This window comes from Hyla sarda, chromosome 7, assembly GCF_029499605.1.
Source record: "Hyla sarda isolate aHylSar1 chromosome 7, aHylSar1.hap1, whole genome shotgun sequence".
NCBI classification, from domain to species: domain Eukaryota; kingdom Metazoa; phylum Chordata; class Amphibia; order Anura; family Hylidae; genus Hyla; species Hyla sarda.
Genome location: NC_079195.1, coordinates 215180718 through 215203127, shown reverse-complemented (window position 1 = coordinate 215203127; position 22410 = coordinate 215180718). Strand labels below are relative to the sequence as shown.

At 40.3% G+C, this 22410-nt stretch overlaps 1 long non-coding RNA gene across 1 annotated transcript; it reads right to left on the bottom strand.

The window, feature by feature from the left end:
* Positions 1-228: 228 nt before the first annotated feature.
* On the bottom strand, positions 229-18157 carry LOC130282227 (uncharacterized). Its single transcript, XR_008846291.1, has 5 exons — positions 18018-18157; positions 17172-17795; positions 16708-16811; positions 7335-7581; positions 229-301 (listed from the first exon to the last, which is right to left on the bottom strand). It is a non-coding gene; the product is annotated as an uncharacterized LOC130282227 (long non-coding RNA).
* Positions 18158-22410: the final 4253 nt, after the last annotated feature.

Here is a 22410-nt window from a genome sequence, read left to right as displayed (position 1 = left end):
TTTTTGTCTTGTTTACATGGACAGATCTCATGATATCTCACATTACAATCTGTCAAGGTCACAAATAGTCTCTGGATACAAGAAATTCCTCATTATCCGAACACCTGCAGCCGGAGCCGGAGATCATGGATCCAGTTCATTCTGTGCTGGAAACAAGTAATAGATTTATCTGTCACACGGCAATAGATATAATCCACAGGGATAAGACGCAGACACTTAGTACCTGTTATTTCTTTGCACAATACTAACAGTTTCCAAGACATCCCGAGACATTGTGTATGGAACTTTATACAAGATCATTCTACAAGAAAAACACAATAATATTTTTGTACTACATAATATTGGTCTAAGGCCAACACTGCTTTTTTTTCTCACATGACGTTTAAGTTATCTTTCTATCTCTTTGTCTGTCTATCTAATGTATCTATCTATATCTATCTGTCTATCTATATCTATCTATATCTATCTATTGTCTATCTATCTGTCTGTCTATCCATTATCTATCTATCTCTCTATCTCATATCTACCGTATATACTCGAGTATAAGCCGACCCGAGTATAAGCCGAGACCCCTAATTTCAACCCAAAATCCCAGGAAAAGTTATTGACTTAGCCTAGGGTGGGAAATACCTCATCCCCCCCTGTCATCATCCAGACCCGTCAATAACATCCTCATCATCATCCCCTTGTCATCATCCCACACATCCCCCCTTCATCATCCCCTTATCATCCCACACATCCCCCCTTCATCATCCCCTTGTCATCATCCCCTTATCATCCCGCACATCCCCCCTTCATCATCCCCTTATCATCCCACACATCCCCCCTTCATCATCCCCTTGTAATCATCCCACACCCCCCCCTTCATCATCCCACACCCCCCCCTTCATCATCCCCACCCCCCTTCATCATCCCCACACCCCCCCCCCCCCCTTCATCATCCTCTTCTCATCATTCGCCCTCAGTGGTCTTCAACCTGCGGACCTCCAGAGGTTTCAAAACTACAACTCCCAGCAAGCCCGGGCAGCCATCGGCTGTCCGGGCTTGCTGGGAGTTGTAGTTTTGAAACCTCCGGAGGTCCGCAGGTTGAAGACCACTGCGGCCTTCAACATCATCCAGCCCCCTCTCACCCCCTTTAGTTCTGAGTACTCACCTCCGCTCGGCGCTGGTCCGGTCCTGCAGGGCTGTCCGGTGAGGAGGTGGTCCGGTGAGGAGGTGGTCCGGGCTGCTATCTTCACCGGGGGCGCCTCTTCTCCGCGCTTCCGGCCCGGAATAGAGGCGTTGCCTTGACAATGACGCAGAAGTACGTTGGCAATGAACGCACCTCTGCGTCGTTGTCACGGCAACGTGACTATTCTGAGGCCGGGCCCGAAGCGCTTAGAAGAGGCGCCCCCGGTGAAGATAGCAGCCCGGAACCACTATGCCACCGGACCACCTCCTCTCCGGACAGCCCTGCAGGACCGGACCAGCGCCGAGCGGAGGTGAGTACTCAGAACTAAAGGGGGTGAGAGGGGGCTGGATGATGTTGAAGGCCGCAGTGGTCTTCAACCTGCGGACCTCCGGAGGTTTCAAAACTACAACTCCCAGCAAGCCCGGACAGCCGATGGCTGCCCGGGCTTGCTGGGAGTTGTAGTTTTGAAACCTCTGGAGGTCCGCAGGTTGAAGACCACTGCGGGTGGGGGAGTTCACTCGAGTATAAGCCGAGGGGGGTGTTTTCAGCACGAAAAATCGTGCTGAAAAACTCGGCTTATACTCGAGTATATACGGTATCTATCTCATATCTATCTCATATCTATCTATCTATCTCATATCTATTTATCTATCTCATATCTATCTATCTATCTATCGCATATCTATCTATTTATCTATCTCATATCTATCTATCTTTCTCATATCTATCGATCTATCTATCTATCTCATATCTATCTATCTATCTCATATCTATCTATATATCTCATATCTATCTATCTATCTCATATCTATCTATCTCATATCTATCTATCTTTCTCATATCTATCTATCTCATATCTATCTATATATGTTCTATCTGTCCATATCTATCTATCTATTTATAAAAGAAAGGTGGACTGCAGCACACAGAGTATGGTGAAGTCAAGTAGTTTTATTCCATTCCAGAAAGAGCAACGTTTCAGCCGCCCATGCAGCCTTTTTCAAGCACAAACGCTGCATGGGCGGCTGAAACGTTGCTCTTTCTGGAATGGAATAAAACTACTTGACTTCACCATACTCTGTGTGCTGCAGTCCACCTTTCTTTTGCAGATATTTCAAGGCTCCTGACTTGGGCTTTAGACTACTTACACCAACCTTTTACTTTGACAGATGTGCTGCTCACCTTGGACTGTTTTTTCCATCTATCTACCTATCTATCATCTATCTATCTATCTCATATCTATCTATCTATCTATCTCATATCTATCTATCTATCTATCTATCTATCTCATATCTATCTATCTATCTCATATCTATCTATCTCATATCTATATATCTCACATCTATCTATCTCATATCTATCTATCTATCTATCTCATATCTATCTATCTCATATCTATCTATCTATCTATCTATCTCATATCTATCTATCTCATATCTATCTATCATCTCTCTCTCTCTCATATCTATCTATCTATCTATCTCATATCTATCTATCTCATATCTATCTATCTATCTATTTATCTCATATCTATCTATCTTATATCTATCTATCTCATATCTATCTATCTCATATCTATCTATCTATCTATCTATCTATCTATCATCTATCTCTCTCATATCTATCTATCTATCTCATATCTATCTATCACATATCTATCTATCTCATATCTATCTCATATCGATCTATCTATCTATCTATCTATTTATTTATCTCATATCTATCTTTCTATCTATCTCATATCTATCCCATATATATCTTTCTATCTATCTCATATCTATCTCATATCTATCTATCTCATATCTATCTATCTCATATCTATCTATTTATCTATCTATCTCATATCTATCTATTTATCTATCTATCTCATATCTATCTATCTCATATCTATCTATCTCATATCTATCTCATATCTATCTATCTATTTATCTCATATCTATCTTTCTATCTATCTCATATCTATCTATCTATCTCATATCTATCTATCTATCTATTTATCTCATAACTTTTTTCTATCTATCTCATATCTATCCCATATCTATTTTTCTATCTATCTCATATCTATCTATCAGCGGACGGCTGTTCGGGCATACTGGGAGTTGTAGTTGTGCAACAGCTGGAGGCACACTGGTTGGAAAACACTGATCTAAGGGCTCCATAAGATGTGCCATTTGTTTATCCTTCCCCTTCTGGTAGAAATACCAAATTAACAGGTACTAATCTTGTAGGTCATTTTCGTATGGAGAATAAATCACAGCTTGTATCCAGACCACATCACCTAATAAACAAATAGAAGATTTGTCATGAACTTTAATGTGTATGAGCTTCTACCCTGGAATACCTCCACAAAAACCATTCAAAGAAATAAACCCTGCTTGTAGTCTTCGGTCATAGACGGAGTTACATTAATATTGAATTTTTCTCAATCCTTTTGGTATAATACAAGTAATACAGAATACATACATTGTGGCTCGCTGTTTACCCTAATACACAAAATCCATTCCCCTCCTATTACAATTCTCCATCAGTGACTGGGCCTGGATCTCTTCCACCATAAATCCTCCTGCTCCCTTTATATTCTTAATAACCCTTTTATATGTCATAGTTTTCCTTCTGTTGTTAGAAATGTATCAATAATTCAACAAGTTTCTTTCTTGTACTGAAACCATTCAGCGATTTTGTAACAACCACCATATTCTTTAACTGCAAATATATTCAAAACACATTTCCTTGGTACCCATCATTCACACATAAGTCTCTAAATACACTTGAAGGGGTACTCCGCTGGCCCAGCGTTCAGGACATTTTGTTCCGAACGCTTCGAGCAGGCGGTGGGGGTGGGGGGTGTATGGGGGGCATGATGTCACGTCACACCCCCTCAATGCACGCCCCCTCCCATAGACTTGCATTGAAGGGGCGTGAGGTAACATCATGAGGGGCGTGGCCGTGCCGCCTGCCGCCCGCACCCAGTGTTCTAAACGAACAGATATCTGCGATCAGATATCTTATGCCCTATGCTTTGGATAGGGGATAAGATGTCTAGGGGCGGAGTATCCCTGTAAAAGAGTACTCCAGGATCTGAAAACTTATCTCTTATCCTAAGGATAGGGGATAAGTTTCAGGGCCCCTGCCAATTTAAAGGAGTACTCCTTTAAATTGGCACTGCCAGAATCAAAAACTTTTTATATGTTTTAAATCTTGGCAACATATTAACCTTTTTAGTATACTTCTCTAAAATCTCTTTTATATATAAAAAAAAAATAATGGCTTTTAATAAAAAGACCACTAGGGGTCTCCATACCATCCAGAACATAATCCTGTACGGCTGCAGCATGAACTTTGTCCCAGTAGAAGCACAGACAGAATCAAAGTCCAGGAAGTGTGGGTAGGACTAGCACTTCTCTATGCTCACTCCTGTCCTATCAGACTGCAGCATGAAACTGAGGGGAGGGGATTACAGAGCAGCCTGCAGTGATTGGATGAAGAGACACAACACAGCAGACTCAGGGAGGAAGTGAATGCATGGTGAGTGAGGGCGGGCTTAGTGCTTGCCTCGGACACGCCCCTTCCTGAGCAGTGGATGTCAGAATGAGGGAGCAGCAGAACAGAGGGATTTGTAAGCCAAATACAGACGCTTGAAACATACAAAAGACATGGAAAGCATCTGCATGACGTAGAGAGTAAATAGCATTAGCATGGAAGCATTATTTTTTCTGTGATATGACAGGTACGCGTAAACATCCCCTTATTAGAAATAATGAACTGACCTCAGCCCATATTGAGTCAAAATGTCCCCTTTTGTAATTTCTCCATCGCTTTCAAGGGAATGTTGTAAAATAGGTGCAAAAAGGATAGTGCTGTAATGTAATTTAGTGAGGTATCCAATAAAAAAGTATACTAAGGGGCTTCCATTAATCCTAACTGAATTGTGTCCGGTTCCCACATTACAGTTACTACAATTAAATGACACCAAGCGGTGGACAAGGAAGCAAAGTTCTGCTGGTAACAAGGCAGTGACCCTATAAACAATTGGTCCCTGCAGTAGCTGGAACCTGGGACTCTACCCTAAAAGTTCAAAGATAACAGAAAATTAGCTGTGGTCACATATAATTCTTCCCCTATTTTGGGGCAATTTTACTATTCAAAAAATGGTCAGAAAAACTGAAGACAAGAAATTCCTCATTATCCGAACACCTGCAGCCGGAGCCGGAGATCATGGATCCAGTTCATTCTGTGCTGGAAACAAGTAATAGATTTATCTGTCACACGGCAATAGATATAATCCACAGGGATAAGACGCAGACACTTAGTACCTGTTATTTCTTTGCACAATACTAACAGTTTCCAAGACATCCCGAGACATTGTGCATGGAACTTTATACAAGATCATTCTACAAGAAAAACACAATAATATTTTGTACTACATAAAATTGGTCTAAGGCCAACACTGCTTTTTTTGTTTCCTGTCTTATCAATTTATCTCATATTATCTATCTCATCTATCTATCTCATATCTATCTATCTATCTCTCATATTTATCTATTATCTATCTCATCTATCTATCTCATATCTATCTATCTATTTATCTCATATCTATCTATCTCATATCTATCTATCTATCTCATATCTATCTATCTCTCATATTTATCTATTATCTATTTCATCTATCTATCTCTTATCTATCTATCTATCTATCTATCTATCTCATATCTATCTATCTATATATCTATCTATTTATCTCATATCTATCTATTATCTATCTCATCTATCTATCCCATATCTATCTATCTATCTCTCATATTTATTTATTATCTATCTCATCTATCTATCTCATCTATCTATCTATGTATCTATCTCATATCTATCTATTTCATATCTATCTATCTATCTATCTATCTATCTCATATCTATCTATCTATCTCATATCTATCTATCTATCTCATATCTATCTATCTCATATCTATCTATCTATCTATCTATCTATCTCATATCTATCTATCTATCTATCTCATATCTTTTTTTATATAACTGTTTTTTTATTAAATAATTTTTCTTTAAAACAGATATTTGAGAATAAGAAAATAAAAGTACATAGAATAATAAACAGCGTCATTACATATTAAAAAGACCGGGTTACAATATGGTAACAAGGGGGGAGATTTATCAAAACCTGTGCAGAGGAAGAGTGGTGCAGTTGCCCATAGCAACCAATCGGATTTCTTCTTTCATTTTCCACAGGCCTCTTTAGAGGCCTGTGGAAAATGAAAGAAGCAATCTGATTGGTTGCTATGGGCAACTGCACCACTCTTCCTCTGCACAGGTTTTGATAAATCTCCCCCATAGATCCGGCTGTAAGGATGTTGTAAAGTGCAGATTATTTCAGGTCGGCTCTGTGAGTATCCGGGGAAGACCCCACATCAGAGACATGAAGCTTAGATAAAAGCCGTTATCTAACAGATAATAAAGAATGAAGCGAGGATAATATGAAGTGCTATTAGAGTCTATCTCTCATATCTATCTATCTATCTCATCTCTAACTATTTATCTATCTTTCTATCTCATATCTATCTATCTATCTCATATCTATCTATCTATCTATCTATCTATCTATCTATCTCATATCTATCTATCTATCTATCTATCTATCTATCTATCATCTATCTATCATTTATCTATCTCTTATCTATCTAATCTTAATCAGATCCTAAAGGGGTACTCCAGAGGGGGGAAAAAACCTTCAAATCAACTGGTGCCAGTTAATTATACAGATTTGTAAATTATTTCTATTTAAACATCTTAACCCTTCCAGTACTTATCAGCTGCTGTATGCACCAGAGGAAGTTGTGTAGTTCTTTAAGTCTGACCACAGTGTTCTCTGCTGCCACCTCTGTCCGAGTCATAAACTGTCCAGAGCAGGAGCAAATCTCATAGCAAACCTCTTGTGTTCTGGACAGTTCCTGACAGTGACAGAAATGTCAGCAGAGAGCACTGTGGTCAGACTGGAAAGAACTACACAACTTCCTCTGGAGCATACAGCAGCTGATAAGTACTGGAAGGATTAAGATTTTAAAAAAGAAGTAATTTACAAATCTGTGTAACTTTCTGGCACCAGTGGATTTAAAAACATTTTTTTTTCTACTGGAGTACCCCTGTGAGGTCTTACATCGGTATGCGAGTTCAGGGTGCCTTGTTATAGAGCAGGAAAGAAAGGTTTCAGGTTAACCCTCTCATAGGATGTAAATCACGTCAGTCCAGCTTCAAGTTCCCTTCACTGCTCACGTAGGCTTTCCTGCTACCAGCACTGGATCTTGTTCAACCTGCTGGCAGATTCCTCTCAGCTGCTGCGGACACTCTTTGAACACGGATCTCTCACAGATTGTCCCTCTCTTTCTCTGCTTGCTCTGTTGAAACTGAAAAAAAAAAAAAAAAACAAGATGGCTACTAGCACATGTCCACAAAACTCCTCCTTCCCCAGCTTTGGTCACTGCTCAGGTCTTTTGATTGTGCAGTTCGCCATCTACTGGACACTTCACGTAATTGCAAGATAATATAAGTCATGTTAGATAAATTTTAATGAAGATCAATACAAGCTAAATGGCTCCATCCTGTAAACCTCTATACCAGTGTTTCTCAACCCATGCGCCTCCAGCTGTTGCAAATCTACAACTCCCAGCATGCCTGGACAGCCAACGGCTGTCCGGGCATGCTGGGAATTGTAGTTTTGCAACAGCTGGAGGCACACTGGTTGGGAAACACTGCTCTGTAAATCAGGGCAATGATGTAAAAGCAAAGTATCAATGACTAAACTGGTAAAGCAATTAAATTTCTTTACCAGAAAGAAATTGACATATTCCTAATTATGGTTAATTCGCGTGTCGGGGAAGATGCGGTCATGCTGCGCTTCCCTGTGCAACGCGTTTTATGAATTCCAAGAAATTAAAGGAATTACAGGCTTAGGACAACTTTCTCACTTAATCTGGGAATAGTCCAAAACCAAAAAAAGCGAGCCAGTGTCCCCAGGAGAGACGTTTCCTGACAAGTCACTGGAAAACTGACAGAACAAAGTCCCAAAATATGTTATTCCCTTCATGCCGAATATTATACAGGGTAGGTTCATACACCAGTTCCCAGCAGGAGATTGTGGCTTCTTAGTATCATATTTGCACATGGATAAGGCTTCCACAATGTACCAGTCACACGGTTACACGTAGTGCTCCATTGGCTGGCTATTATCCTAATGGTGGTGTCCATATCATTAGATTAGGCGGACTGCCAGCACCTTAAGTGGGGCGTAATTGAGTTTCTGGGAACTGTATAAATGCATTCAGTAATCTCTTTCCAGAGGTGACTGCTGACATGTAACGCTATGTCTATGTCGTCACTGGGAGCCCGTTTTTGGAAAACCTTTCCACCCTATAGACAAAATTTTTATAGAAATTTACCCATTCTAAAGCAACTCTACGAGTCCTGTTTTCCAACTGCATGTGAAGCACCAAAGGGATTTGCATTTCCAGTATTTTTAATATAAAAAATACTGGCAGGGCGGCCAAAATACTGGCTGTGCCGGTGAAATACCGGCCAGGTTACAACCCTACCCCTGAGTAGGACCTCCGTACAGTAGTATAATAATACCCTCATCTGAGTGCATCCTCCATACAGCAGTATAATAAGACCCTCTCCTGAGCATATCCTCCATACAGTAGTATAATAAGACCCTCCCCTGAGCATATCCTCTGCACAGCTGTATAATAAGCCCCTCCCCTGAGTACATCCTCCATACAGTAGTATAATAAGACCCTCTCCTGAGCATATCCTCTGCACAGCTGTATAATAAGCCCCTCCCCTGAGTACATCCTCCATACAGTAGTATAAGACCATCTCTTGAGTATATCCTCCATATAGCAGTATAATAAGCCCCTCCTCTGAGTACAACCTCCATACAGTAGTATAATAAGACCATCCCCTAAATATATCCTCCATGCAGCAGTGTAAGACCATCACCTGAGTATATCCTCCATACAGCAGTATAATAAGACCATCCCTTGAGTATATCCTCTGCACATCTGTATAATAAGCCCCTCCTCTGAGTACAACCTCCATACAGTAGTATAATAAGACCATCCCCTAAATATATCCTCCATACAGCAGTGTAAGACCATCACCTGAGTATATCCTCCATACAGCAGTATAATAAGACTGTCCCCCGAGTACATCCTCCATACAGTAGTATAATAAGACCCTCCCCTGAGTATATCCTCCATCTAGCAGTATACTAAGCCTCTTTTCCTGAGTATATCCTCAATACAGTAGGATAATAAGACCATCCCCTAAATATATCCTCCATACAGCAGTATAATAAGAATCCTTTTAAAGGGGTACTCCGCTGCTCAGCGTCTGGAACAAGCTGTTCCAAATGCTGGAGCCGGCACCAGGAGCTTGTGATGTCATAGCCCCGCCCCCTCATGACATCCCGCCCGCCCCCTCAATGCAAGTCTATGGGCTTGCATTGAGGGGGCGAGGTGTGAGGTGGTGAGGGGGCGGGGCTATGACATCACAAGCTCCCGGCCCCAGTGTTCGGAACAGTTTTTTCCAAATGCTGAGCAGCGGAGTACCCCTTTAAGTCCAGTGATATTGCCTGACTGGGGGGGATTCAAGATACAGTTTCCAAATTAATGTACCACCTCTCCATCTTGATCCTGGTCCTTTTTCATAAACCATTACCCAAATGACCATAAACACAGGAGATATGGTTTTCAAAAGGCCACAGCAGCCATTTTATTGTGAACACAAATAAATACATAAATAAATAAATACATAAATAAATACATAAATAAATAAATACATAAATAAATACATAAATAAATAAAAATAAATAAAGGAACTATGTCACAAATAACCTTCAATACCACAAAACATCTGTATATATCATTTAATTGACATTTTAATAACATTTGATAAAACTTTTTTAGGAAGGATCCCAGGAGGTCACCATCATCTCCCAACACTACTCCACCATTTTACTCCATGCACTTAAGAACTCTTAACACTTGGTCCATCCAACTGACCCAAGGGCCCCCGTAAACTAGACCTAGTTCATGGCCACCAGTATTGTAACAGCCTGGGACTCCGGGCCGTATTTACAGCTTATACTGCCCTAGGTGCTGCCTAAATACACCCTATTAATAATGCAGTCACACAATCCAGTTGCCCATAGAAGTTCGTGTGACAAGTCCTCTTAATCGTTTATTCACACGTACAGTATTATGCGCAGATTTGATCATACTGTACGTGTGAATAGACCCTAAAAGATGTCATCTGATTGGTTGCTATGGGCAACTGCACTATTCTTCCTCTACACATGTATTGATAAATGTTCCCCTTGGTCTTTTCTTTATACACGTCCTTCATTTATTATTTACTTCTACCACACAACACACTACATATACTATGCATACAGCATATACCACAAACATATACCACACACTACATATAATACATACAGCATATACCACAAACATATACCACACACTACATATACTATACATACAGCATATACCACAAACATATACCACACACTACATATACTATGCATACAGCATACACCACAAGCATATACCACACACTACATATACTATACATACAGCATATACCACAAACATGTACCACACACTACATATACTATACATACAGCATATACCACAAACATATACCACACACTACATATACAATGCATACAGCATATACCACAAACATATACCACACACTACATATAATACATACAGCATATACCACAAACATATACCACACACTACATATAATACATACAGCATATACCACAATCATACACCACACACTACATATACTATACATACAGCATATACCACAATCATACACCACACACTACATATACTATACATACAGCATATACCACACACTACATATACTATACATACAGCATGCACCACAAACATATACCACACACTACATATACTATACATACAGCATATACCACAAACATATACCACACACTACATATACTATGCATACAGCATACACCACAAGCATATACCACACACTACATATACTATACATACAGCATATACCACAAACATGTACCACACACTACATATACTATACATACAGCATATACCACAAACACATACCACACACTACATATACAATGCATACAGCATATACCACAAACATATACCACACAACATATAATACATACAGCATATACCACAATCATACACCACACACTACATATACTATACATACAGCATATATCACAATCATACACCACACACTACATATAGTATACATACAGCATATACCACACACTACATATACTATACATACAGCATGCACCACAAACATATACCACACACTACATATACTATACATACAGCATATACCACAATCATACACCACACACTACATATACTATACATACAGCATATACCACACACTACATATACTATACATACAGCATGCACCACAAACATATACCACACACTACATATAATACATACAGCATGCACCACAATCATACACCACACACTACATATACAATGCATACAGCATATACCACAAACATATACCACACACTACATATAATACATACAGCATATACCACAATCATACACCACACACTACATTTACTATACATACAGCATATACCACAATCATACACCACACACTACATATAGTATACATACAGCATATACCACACACTACATATACTATACATACAGCATGCACCACAAACATATACCACACACTACATATACTATACATACAGCATATACCACAATCATACACCACACACTACATATACTATACATACAGCATATACCACAAACATATACCACACACTACATATACTATACATACATCATTCATCACAAACATATACCACACACTACATATACTATACATACAGCATATACCACAAACATATACCACACACTACATATAATACATACAGCATGCACCACAATCATACACCACACACTACATATACTATACATACAGCATGCACCACAAACATATACCACACACTACATATACTATACATACAGCATATACCACAAACATATACCACACACTACATATACTATACATACAGCATATACCACAAACATACACCACACACTACATATACTATACATACAGCATATAACACACACTACATATAATACATACACCACACACTACATATAATACATACAGCATGCACCACAAACATATACCACACACTACATATAATACATACAGCATTCACCACAAACATATACCACACACTACATATACTATACATACAGCATGCACCACAAACATATACCACACACTACATATACTATACATACAGCATGCACCACAAACATACACCACACACTACATATACTATACATACAGCATGCACCACAAACATACACTGCACACTACATATACTATACATACATCATACATAGTGTTGAGCGGCATAGGCCATATTCGAATTCGCGAATATTCGCGAATATATGGACGAATATTCGGCATATATTCGCGAATATTCGCATATTCCCGTTTTATTTTCGCATATGCGGAAATTCGCGTATGCGAACATTAGCATAAGTGAATATTGGCATATGCAAAATTAACACGCACGAAAATTCGCATATGCGAAAATTAGCACATGCTAATTTTCGCATATGCGAATGTTCGCACGCCAGTCTCACACAGTAGTATTACAGCCTTCTTTACACCACACAAGCTGGAAACAGAGAGGGGTGATCACTGTGATGTGTACTGTGAAGAAAAAAAAATAATAATAAAAAAAAAAAAGCGAATATTCGTAATTACGAATATATAGCGCTATATTCGCAAAATTCGCGAATTCGCGAATATGCGATATTCGCGAATAATATTCGAATTGCGAATATTCGCGAGCAACACTAATCATACACCACAAACATACACCGCACACTACATATACTATACATACAGCATACACCACAAACATATACCACACACTACATATACTATACATACAGCATGCACCACAAACATATACCACACACTATATATACTATACATACAGCATATACCACAAACATACACCACACACTACATATACTATACATACACCACCCACTACATATAATACATATACCACACACTACATATAATACATACAGCATGCACCACAATCATACACCACACACTACATATACTATACATACAGCATGCACCACAAACATATACCACACACTACATATACTATACATACAGCATGCACCACAAACATACACCGCACACTACATATAATACATACACCACACACTACATATAATACATACACCACAAACATACACCACACACTACATATAATGCATACAGCATGCACCACAAACATATACCACACACTACATATAATACATACACCACACACTACATATAATACATACACCACAAACATACACCGCACACTACATATAATACATACAGCATGCACCACACACATACACCGCACACTACATATAATACATACAGCATGCACCACAAACATACACCGCACACTACATATAATACATACAGCATGCACCACAAACATATACTGCACACTACATATAATACACACAGCATGCACCACAATCATACACAGCACACTACATATAATACATACAGCATACACCACAAACATACACCGCACACTACATATAATACATACATACAGCATATACCACAAACATATACTGCACACTACATATAATACACACAGCATGCACCACAAACATACACCGCACACTACATATACTATACATACAGCATACACCACAAGCATATACCGCACACTACTTATACTATACATACAGCATATACCACAAACATACACCGCACACTACATATACTGTACATACAGCATATACCACAAACATATACCACACACTACATATAATACATACAGCATATACCACAAACATACACCGCACACTACATATAATACATACAGCATGCACCACAAACATATACCACACACTACATATAATACATACAGCATACACCACAAACATACACCGCACACTACATATAATACATACAGCATACACCACAAACATATACCGCACACTACATATAATACATACAGCATACACCACAAACATATACCGCACACTACATATAATACATACAGCATACACCACAAACATATACAGCACACTACATATAATACATACATACAGCATGCACCACAAACATATACCGCACACTACATATAATACATAAAGCATACACCACAAACATACACCGCACACTACATATACTGTACATACAGCATGCACCACAAACATATACCACACACTACATATAATACATACAGCATACACCACAAACATATACCGCACATTACATATAATACATACAGCATACACCACAAACATATACCGCACACTACATATAATACATACAGCATACACCACAAACATATACCGCACACTACATATAATACATACAGCATACACCACAAACATATACAGCACACTACATATAATACATACATACAGCATGCACCACAAACATATACCGCACACTACATATAATACATACAGCATACACCACAAACATACACTGCACACTAAATATAATACATACAGCATGCACCACAATCATACACAGCACACTACATATAATACATACAGCATACACCACAAACATATACCGCACACTACATATAATACATACAGCATGCACCACAAACATGTACCGCACACTACATATAATACATACAGCATATACCACAAACATACACCGCACACTACATATACTATACATACAGCATATACCACAAACATACACCGCACACTACATATAATACATACAGCATATACCACAAACATACACCGCACACTACATATAATACATACAGCATATACCACAAACATACACCGCACACTACATATAATACATACAGCATACACCACATATAATACATACAGCGTGCACCACAAACATACACCGCACACTACATATACGCTGCTCAAAAAAATAAGGGGAACACTTAAACAACACAATGTAACTCCAAGTCAATGACACTTCTGTGAAATCCCACTGTCCACTCAGGAAGAACACTGATTGACAATCAATTTCACATGATGTTGTGCTACAACAGGTGGAAATTATGGGCAATTAGCAAGACACCCCCAATAAAGGAGTGGTTCTGCAGGTGGTGACCACAGACCACTTCTCAGTTCCTATGCTTCCTGACTGATGTTTTGGTCACTTTTTAATGCTGGCGGTGCTTTCATTTTAGTGGTAGCGTGAGATGGAGTCTACAACCCCCACAAGTGGCTCAGGTAGTGCAGCTCATCCAGGATGGCACATCAATGCGAGCTGTGGCAAGAAGGTTTGCTGTGTCTGGCAGCATAGTGTCCTGAGCATGGAGGCGCTACCAGGAGACAGGCCAGTACATCAGGAGACGTGGAGGAGACCGTAGGAGGGCATTAACCCAGCAACAGGACCGCTACCTCCACCTTTGTGCAAGGAGGAGCAGGAGGAGCACTGCCAGAGCCCTGCAAAATGACCTCCAGCAGGCCACATATGTGCATGTGTCCACTCAAACAGTCAGAAACACAGTGCAGAATGTTTGGCATTTGCCAGGGAACACCAAGATTGGCAAATTCGCCACTGGCGCCCTGTGCTCTTCACAGATGAAAGCAGGTTCACACTGAGCACATGTGACAGCCATGACAGAGTCTGGAGATGCCGTGTAGAACGTTCTGCTGTCTGCAACATCTTGTCTGCAATGGTGTGGCGTGGCATTTCTTTGGGGGGATGCACAGCCCTCCATGTGCTTGCCAGAGGTAGCCTGACTGCCATTAGGTACCGAGATGAGAACCTCAGACCCCTTGTGAGACCATACGCTGGTGCGGTTGACCCTGGGTTCCTCCTAGTACAAGACAATGCTAGACCTCATGTGGCTGGAGTGTGTCAGCAGTTCCTGCAAGAGGAAGGCATTGATGCTATGGACTGGCCGCCCGTTCCCCAGACCTGAATCCGATTGAGCAAATCTGGGACGTCTCGCTCCATCCACCACAGACTGTCCAGGAGTTGGCGGATGCTTAGTTCAGGTCTGGGAGGACATCCCTCAGGAGACCATCCTCATCAGGAGCATGCCCAGGCATTGTAGGGAGGTCATACGGGCACGTGGAGGCCACACACACTACTGAGCCTCATTGTGATGTTGAGTGTGACTCCATATCCAGACCTCCATGGGTTGATACATTTGATTTCCATTGATAATTTTTGTGTGATTTTGTTGTCAGCGCATTCAACTATGTAAAGACGAAAGTATTTCATACGATAAGTTCATTCATATCTAGGATGTGTTATCTTAGTGTTCCCTCCATATACTATAAATACAGCATGCACCACAAACATATACCACACACTACATATACTATACATACAGCATATACCACAAACATATACCACACACTACATATAATACATACAGCATATACCACAAACATACACCGCACACTACATATAATACATACAGTGTTTCTCCATTCCTGGATAACCCCTTTAACCTCATGAACAGATGTCAGGATGGTCATAGGTCGTCTTTTTGTAGTTTTGTAGCTTACTTTGGCCCTGGGTCCTGAATTTAAAATAAAATATATGAAATACATAAATAATCAGTAGAATTTAGCAAGCAAAAAAGACAAATATGGAAATAAAAATTTAGATGGTTAAAAGTTATGCAAAAAGTAAAATATATATGTATATATATATATATATATATATATATATATATATATATATATATATAGGATATTTATTTTTCTACTCTCCGAGAGATCATCTCTTTGAGAAAACCACTCTATCCTTAACAAAATGTTGGTTGTATGATTTTCTGTCTACTATACACTAGGCATAGTGATAATTTTCTTTGAGAAATTCACCCCCAAAATAATTTAGGTTTAACTTGCTTATAAATGTATTGTGCAGCTTGATCTACCTGCATTGCAGTCCAAGTCTCTTGATATTTTCCTTCTGTTTCAATTGAAACAATGGCGCCTGCACAAGGGGCATCTGGGGCTGGTACGGAGCCATGGTGCTAGACAACCCCAATGGTATATATGATTACAAGGAAGAGAGGTTACTTGCTCTCCAATGACATATGGCTCCATACAGATAGGACAAGATGTTAATTCATCATTATGTGTGAAAGGGTGAGAAGGGAGGCCTTCTATTCTCTTAATTCTCTTGGCCACCCTTGGTGGTAGTCGGTGGTTTGGCAATGGCTCACTAGACCTGGGCTCAGGGGCAGCAGGCACTGGGATAGAAGCTTCCCCCTCTGATGGTCCATGTTTGGTCCGGGAAGCTTCATGGACAGTATTCCTGCTGCTTCTCCTATCATTGCCCATTCCTGATGGTTGGGAGGGTCTAGCTGAAGATCGTGGAGATCGACTCCGTTGCCTGCTTTCCTCAGCTCTTCCACACGGCGGAGGATCATGGCATCGTCTTTCTCTTCTTTCCCGGAGAGGCATTGGGGATTCATTTTTGTCTTCTCTTTGACCAGGTCCACTTATTCCTCTTTCTATAACCCGTGACCTAAGTCTCAAAGGACCGAGGTACTGATCTAAAAGAAAATCATTGATATAGTCATTTAACTGAGTTTAAAGAAAGAGACTTGTACATGAAACTAAACACTATTCCCAAATGTCGTGGTCCACTGTAGATCCCATAACAATAATAATGAAACCAGAAAATTGTAAGACAATAAAGTGACAGGTTATAACATTTTCCTCAGGGAACCTCTGTCCTACTGCATAGAAGAGCTGGTATAAATACATTTTCTTACCTTGGTTTTGGGCTTCACTCATGGTCCAAAAAGAGGTGGAAGCTATGGAACAATGATATGTGTTATAGTGCCGTAGGACTCCAATGATCCCAATACAAGTGTCAGTGTAAGCACCAACTCAACAATGGCAGGGATATCAGCCTCTACAGGATAGTAATACCTTCAAATCGATGATGTCACGTAGAATGACTGGACCCCCGTTGTATCACTGTGACATCACCGCATTGTAGAAGCCATGTTACCTGTACATGTATGAACAAACTGTTCTCCTCACTTTGTGACATCGCTGCGCTCGAGAGGCCCTGCCACCTGCTGAAGTGTGAGCAACCTGTTTCTCCTCATAATGTTACACCGCTGCATTCTAGAGGCCACGCTGCCAGCACGTGTACGAACAATCTGTTCCTCCGCCTACTATGACATCACCGCATTCTTGAAGCCACATTGTGAGAACATGTATGAACAACCTGCTCCTTCTTCTATTATTATGTCCCTACTTTATAGTTGTCATATTTCTTTTTGGTGTATCACAGTCAGAAATGCATAGCCGGGCACTGCCTCCATTATAGTAGCCTAGGATATTCCTGTCAGGGACAGGATCCGAGAAACTGAACTATCGTGTATGTGTCTGGCTGCGGTGCTCACAGGGAAGAAACAGCATTAAGCATGTACACTGCAAGAAGCGGATTCTGGAGCACTCACCTCGGACACCAGTAGATGTTACCAAATACTTATTTTATTGACGGTGCAGATAATACAGCATAGCAGTGAGGTGGATGGATAACACCAAAACAGGTGGGTTCTGCCGGTGGGCGACGGTCTGTAACGCGCGGCGCTCTAAAGGAACCCCTGGTGCAGCATGAATGTCACGCCCCTTCCCATAGACTTGCATTGAGGGGGTGTGGTCGTGACGTCACGAGCGTGGTGTGGCCATGACGTCACTAGCTTCTGGCGCTGCACCCGGTGCTCTAAAGGAACCCCTGGTGCAGCAGGGTGATCGCAGGGGTCCCCAGCAGTGGGACCCCGCAATCAGACATCTTATCCCCTATCCTTTGAATCAGGGCAGATTGACAGCTTTAACACTCCCCACTTTTTTTAGAGGGGAGGTAAAAAAAAAAAAGGAAAATTAGCTTGGAAAAAGCAGCCTACAAGAAAAAAAATCTTACTTCAATTGTAAATTAAAACATTTTAAAATATAATAACTACATCACATTGTGTTTGAACGTTGCCATCATACAGAGATTGAGGAACTTGAAGCACCTGGGCACCTCCGAAAAAATTCTTAAAAAGGACCCCCAACTTTCCATGGGCCATTTGTAATACTGATGTCTTCTATAATAGCGAAGCTTTTAGGGGAATTTACAGTTAATGTCTGAGAATGATCAAAAGGGTCTGACCGATCTCAGTACCCCTTTAAGATATTTCCAATTCGGGAGCACAGGGATCCCAAGTGACCTAAGTGCATCAGAACGTGACTTGTAGCGACTGCAAAAGGGGCAAAGCTAGAATTCTCCATTTGTGGCCTGATGATGGGGGGAGCCCCAACTATCATACATTTACGGTATATAAAATGTCAATACTATTATATTATAGACATGTTGCAACTGTAACCTGCGTCATAATATGACCTACCCACTGCAAAAACTCCACAGTTAAAGGGGTACTCCGGTGGAAATTTTTTATTTTTTTTTAAATCAACTGGTGCCAGAAAGTTAAACAGATTTGTAAATTACTTCTATTAAAATAATCTTTACCCTTCCAGTACATTTTAGCAGCTGTATGCTACAGAGGAAATTCTTTACTTTTTGAATTTCTTTTTTGTCTTGTCCACAGTGCTCTCTGCTGACACCTGATGCCCGTATCAGGAACTGTCCAGAGCAGGAGAAAATCCCCAAGGTAAACCTATGCTGCTCTGGACAGTTCCTGACACGGACAGAGGTGTCAGCAGAGAGCAAGACCAAAGTGCTCTCTGCTGACATCTCTGTCCATTTTAGGAACTGTCCAGAGCAGCATATGTTTGCTATGGGGATTTTCTCCTGCCATGGACAGTTCCTAAAATGGACAGCAGAGGTCAGCAGAGAGCACTGTGGTTGTGAATCCAAAAAAGAAAATAATTTCCTCTGTAGCATACAGCTGCTAATAAGTACTGAAAGGATTAAGATTTTTTAATAGAAGTTATTTACAAATCTGTTTAACTTTCTGGCACTAGTTGATTTTTAAAAAAAAAGTTTTCCACCGGAGTACCCCTTTAATAAATAGAACTTCATCGTCTACCTTAGGAAACCTTTCTGCACACACAGCACACTTGTGCAATACCGACTATAAATTGCACAGGAAAAAATAATTATTTTCACCTTTCAGAGACACAAAGTCGCCTTTCATGTATAAATCTGGAATATGCTTGGATAATATAATACAATGTGATAAGCTCTAAATCAAATGCAATTTCTAAGTAATGAACTGTTCCCTTATGATTCTGAACCTTGACTTCCCATAGATAGAATTACCCGATGCTTAGAAAAGCTGGTTCTAAAGTCCGGATCTACGCGGTAGACAACAAGCTCCAAGGCACCTCAATGGTCACCCTAAATACTAACCGATAAAGGGAACCAGGGGTCTCTTGCTGACGCTCTCCTTTGACCCTCCAAATGTACCAGCTGGGCTAGGTTCACACTGTTTATCAGGGATTCGGCGGCCTCTGTTAAACACAAGCTCCAGGATAGTCCCTGTGCATGCTTTAAATGACATCTGTTTAACCCCTTAAGGACCGGAGGTTTTTCCGTTTTTGCATTTTCGTTTTTTGCTCCTTGCCTTTAAAAAATCATAACTCTTTCAAATTTACACCTAAAAATCCATATGATGGCTTATTTTTTGCGCCACCAATTCTACTTTGTAATGACGTCAGTCATTTTGCCCAAAAATCTATGGTGAAGCGGGAAAAAAAATCATTGTGCGACAAAATTGAAAAAAAAACGCTGTTTTGTAACTTTTGGGGGCTTCCGTTTCTACGTAGTACATTTTTCGGTAAAAATGACACCTGATATGTATTCTGTAGGTCCATACGATTAAAATGATACCCTACTTATATAGGTTTGATTTTGTCGGACTTCTGGAAAAAATCATAACTACATGCAGGAAAATTAATACGTTTAAAATTGTCATCTTCTGACCCCTATAACTTTTTTATTTTTCCGTGTATGGGGCGGTATGGGGGCTCATTTTTTGTTCCGTGATCTGAAGTTTTTAACGGTACCATTTTTGCATTGATAGGACTTATTGATCACTTTTTATTCATTTTTAAATGATATAAAAAGTGACCAAAAATGCACTATTTTGGACTTTGGAATTTTTTTGCGCGCACGCCATTGACCGAGCGGTTTAATTAATGATATATTTTTATAATTCGGACATTTCCGCACGCGGTGATACCACATATGTTTATTTTTATTTTTATTTACACTGTGTTTTTTTTTTATTGGAAAAGGGGGGTGATTCAAACTTTTAATAGGGGAGGAGTTAAATGATCTTTATTCACTTTTTTTTTTCACTTTTTTTTTGCAGTGTTATAGGTCCCATAGGGACCTATAACACTGCGCACACTGATCTTCTATGCTGATCACTGGTTTCTCATAAGAAACCAGTGATCAACGATTCTGCCGGATGACTGCTCATGCCTGGATCTCAGGCACTGAGCAGTCATTCGGCGATCGGACAGCGAGGAGGCAGGAAGGGGCCCTCCCGCTGTCCTGTCAGCTGTTCGGGATGCCGCGATTAGCCGCGGCTATCCCGAACAGCCCGACTGAGCTAGCCGGGAACTTTCACTTTCACTTTTAGCTGCGCGGCTCAGCTTTGAGCGCGCGGCTAAAGGGTTAATATCGCGCGGCGCCGCGATCGGCGCTGCGCGCTATTAGAGGCGGGTCCCGGCTTCACTATGACGCCGCGCCCGCCATGATATGACGCGGGGTTACTGTGTAACCCCGCGTTATATCGGAAGAGCAGGACCAAGGACGTACCGGTACGTCCTTGGTCCTTAAGGGGTTAAAGGGGTACCCCGGTGGAAAACATTTTATTTTAAATCAACTGGTGCCAGTAAGTTAAACAGATTTGTAAATGTATTTTATTTAAAAATCTTAATCCTTCCAGTACTTATCAGCTGCTGTATAATACGGAGGAAGTTCTTTTCTTTTTGAATTCCTTTTCTGTCTGACCAAAGTGCTCTCTGCTGACACCTCTGTCCATGTCAGGGAACTGTCCAGAGCAGAAGCAAATCCCCATTGCAAACCTATCCTGCTCTGGACAGTTCCTGACATGGACAGAAGTGTCACCAGAGAGCACTTGTGGTCAGACAGAAAATAAATTCAAAAAGAAAAGAACTTCCTCTGTATTATACAGCAGC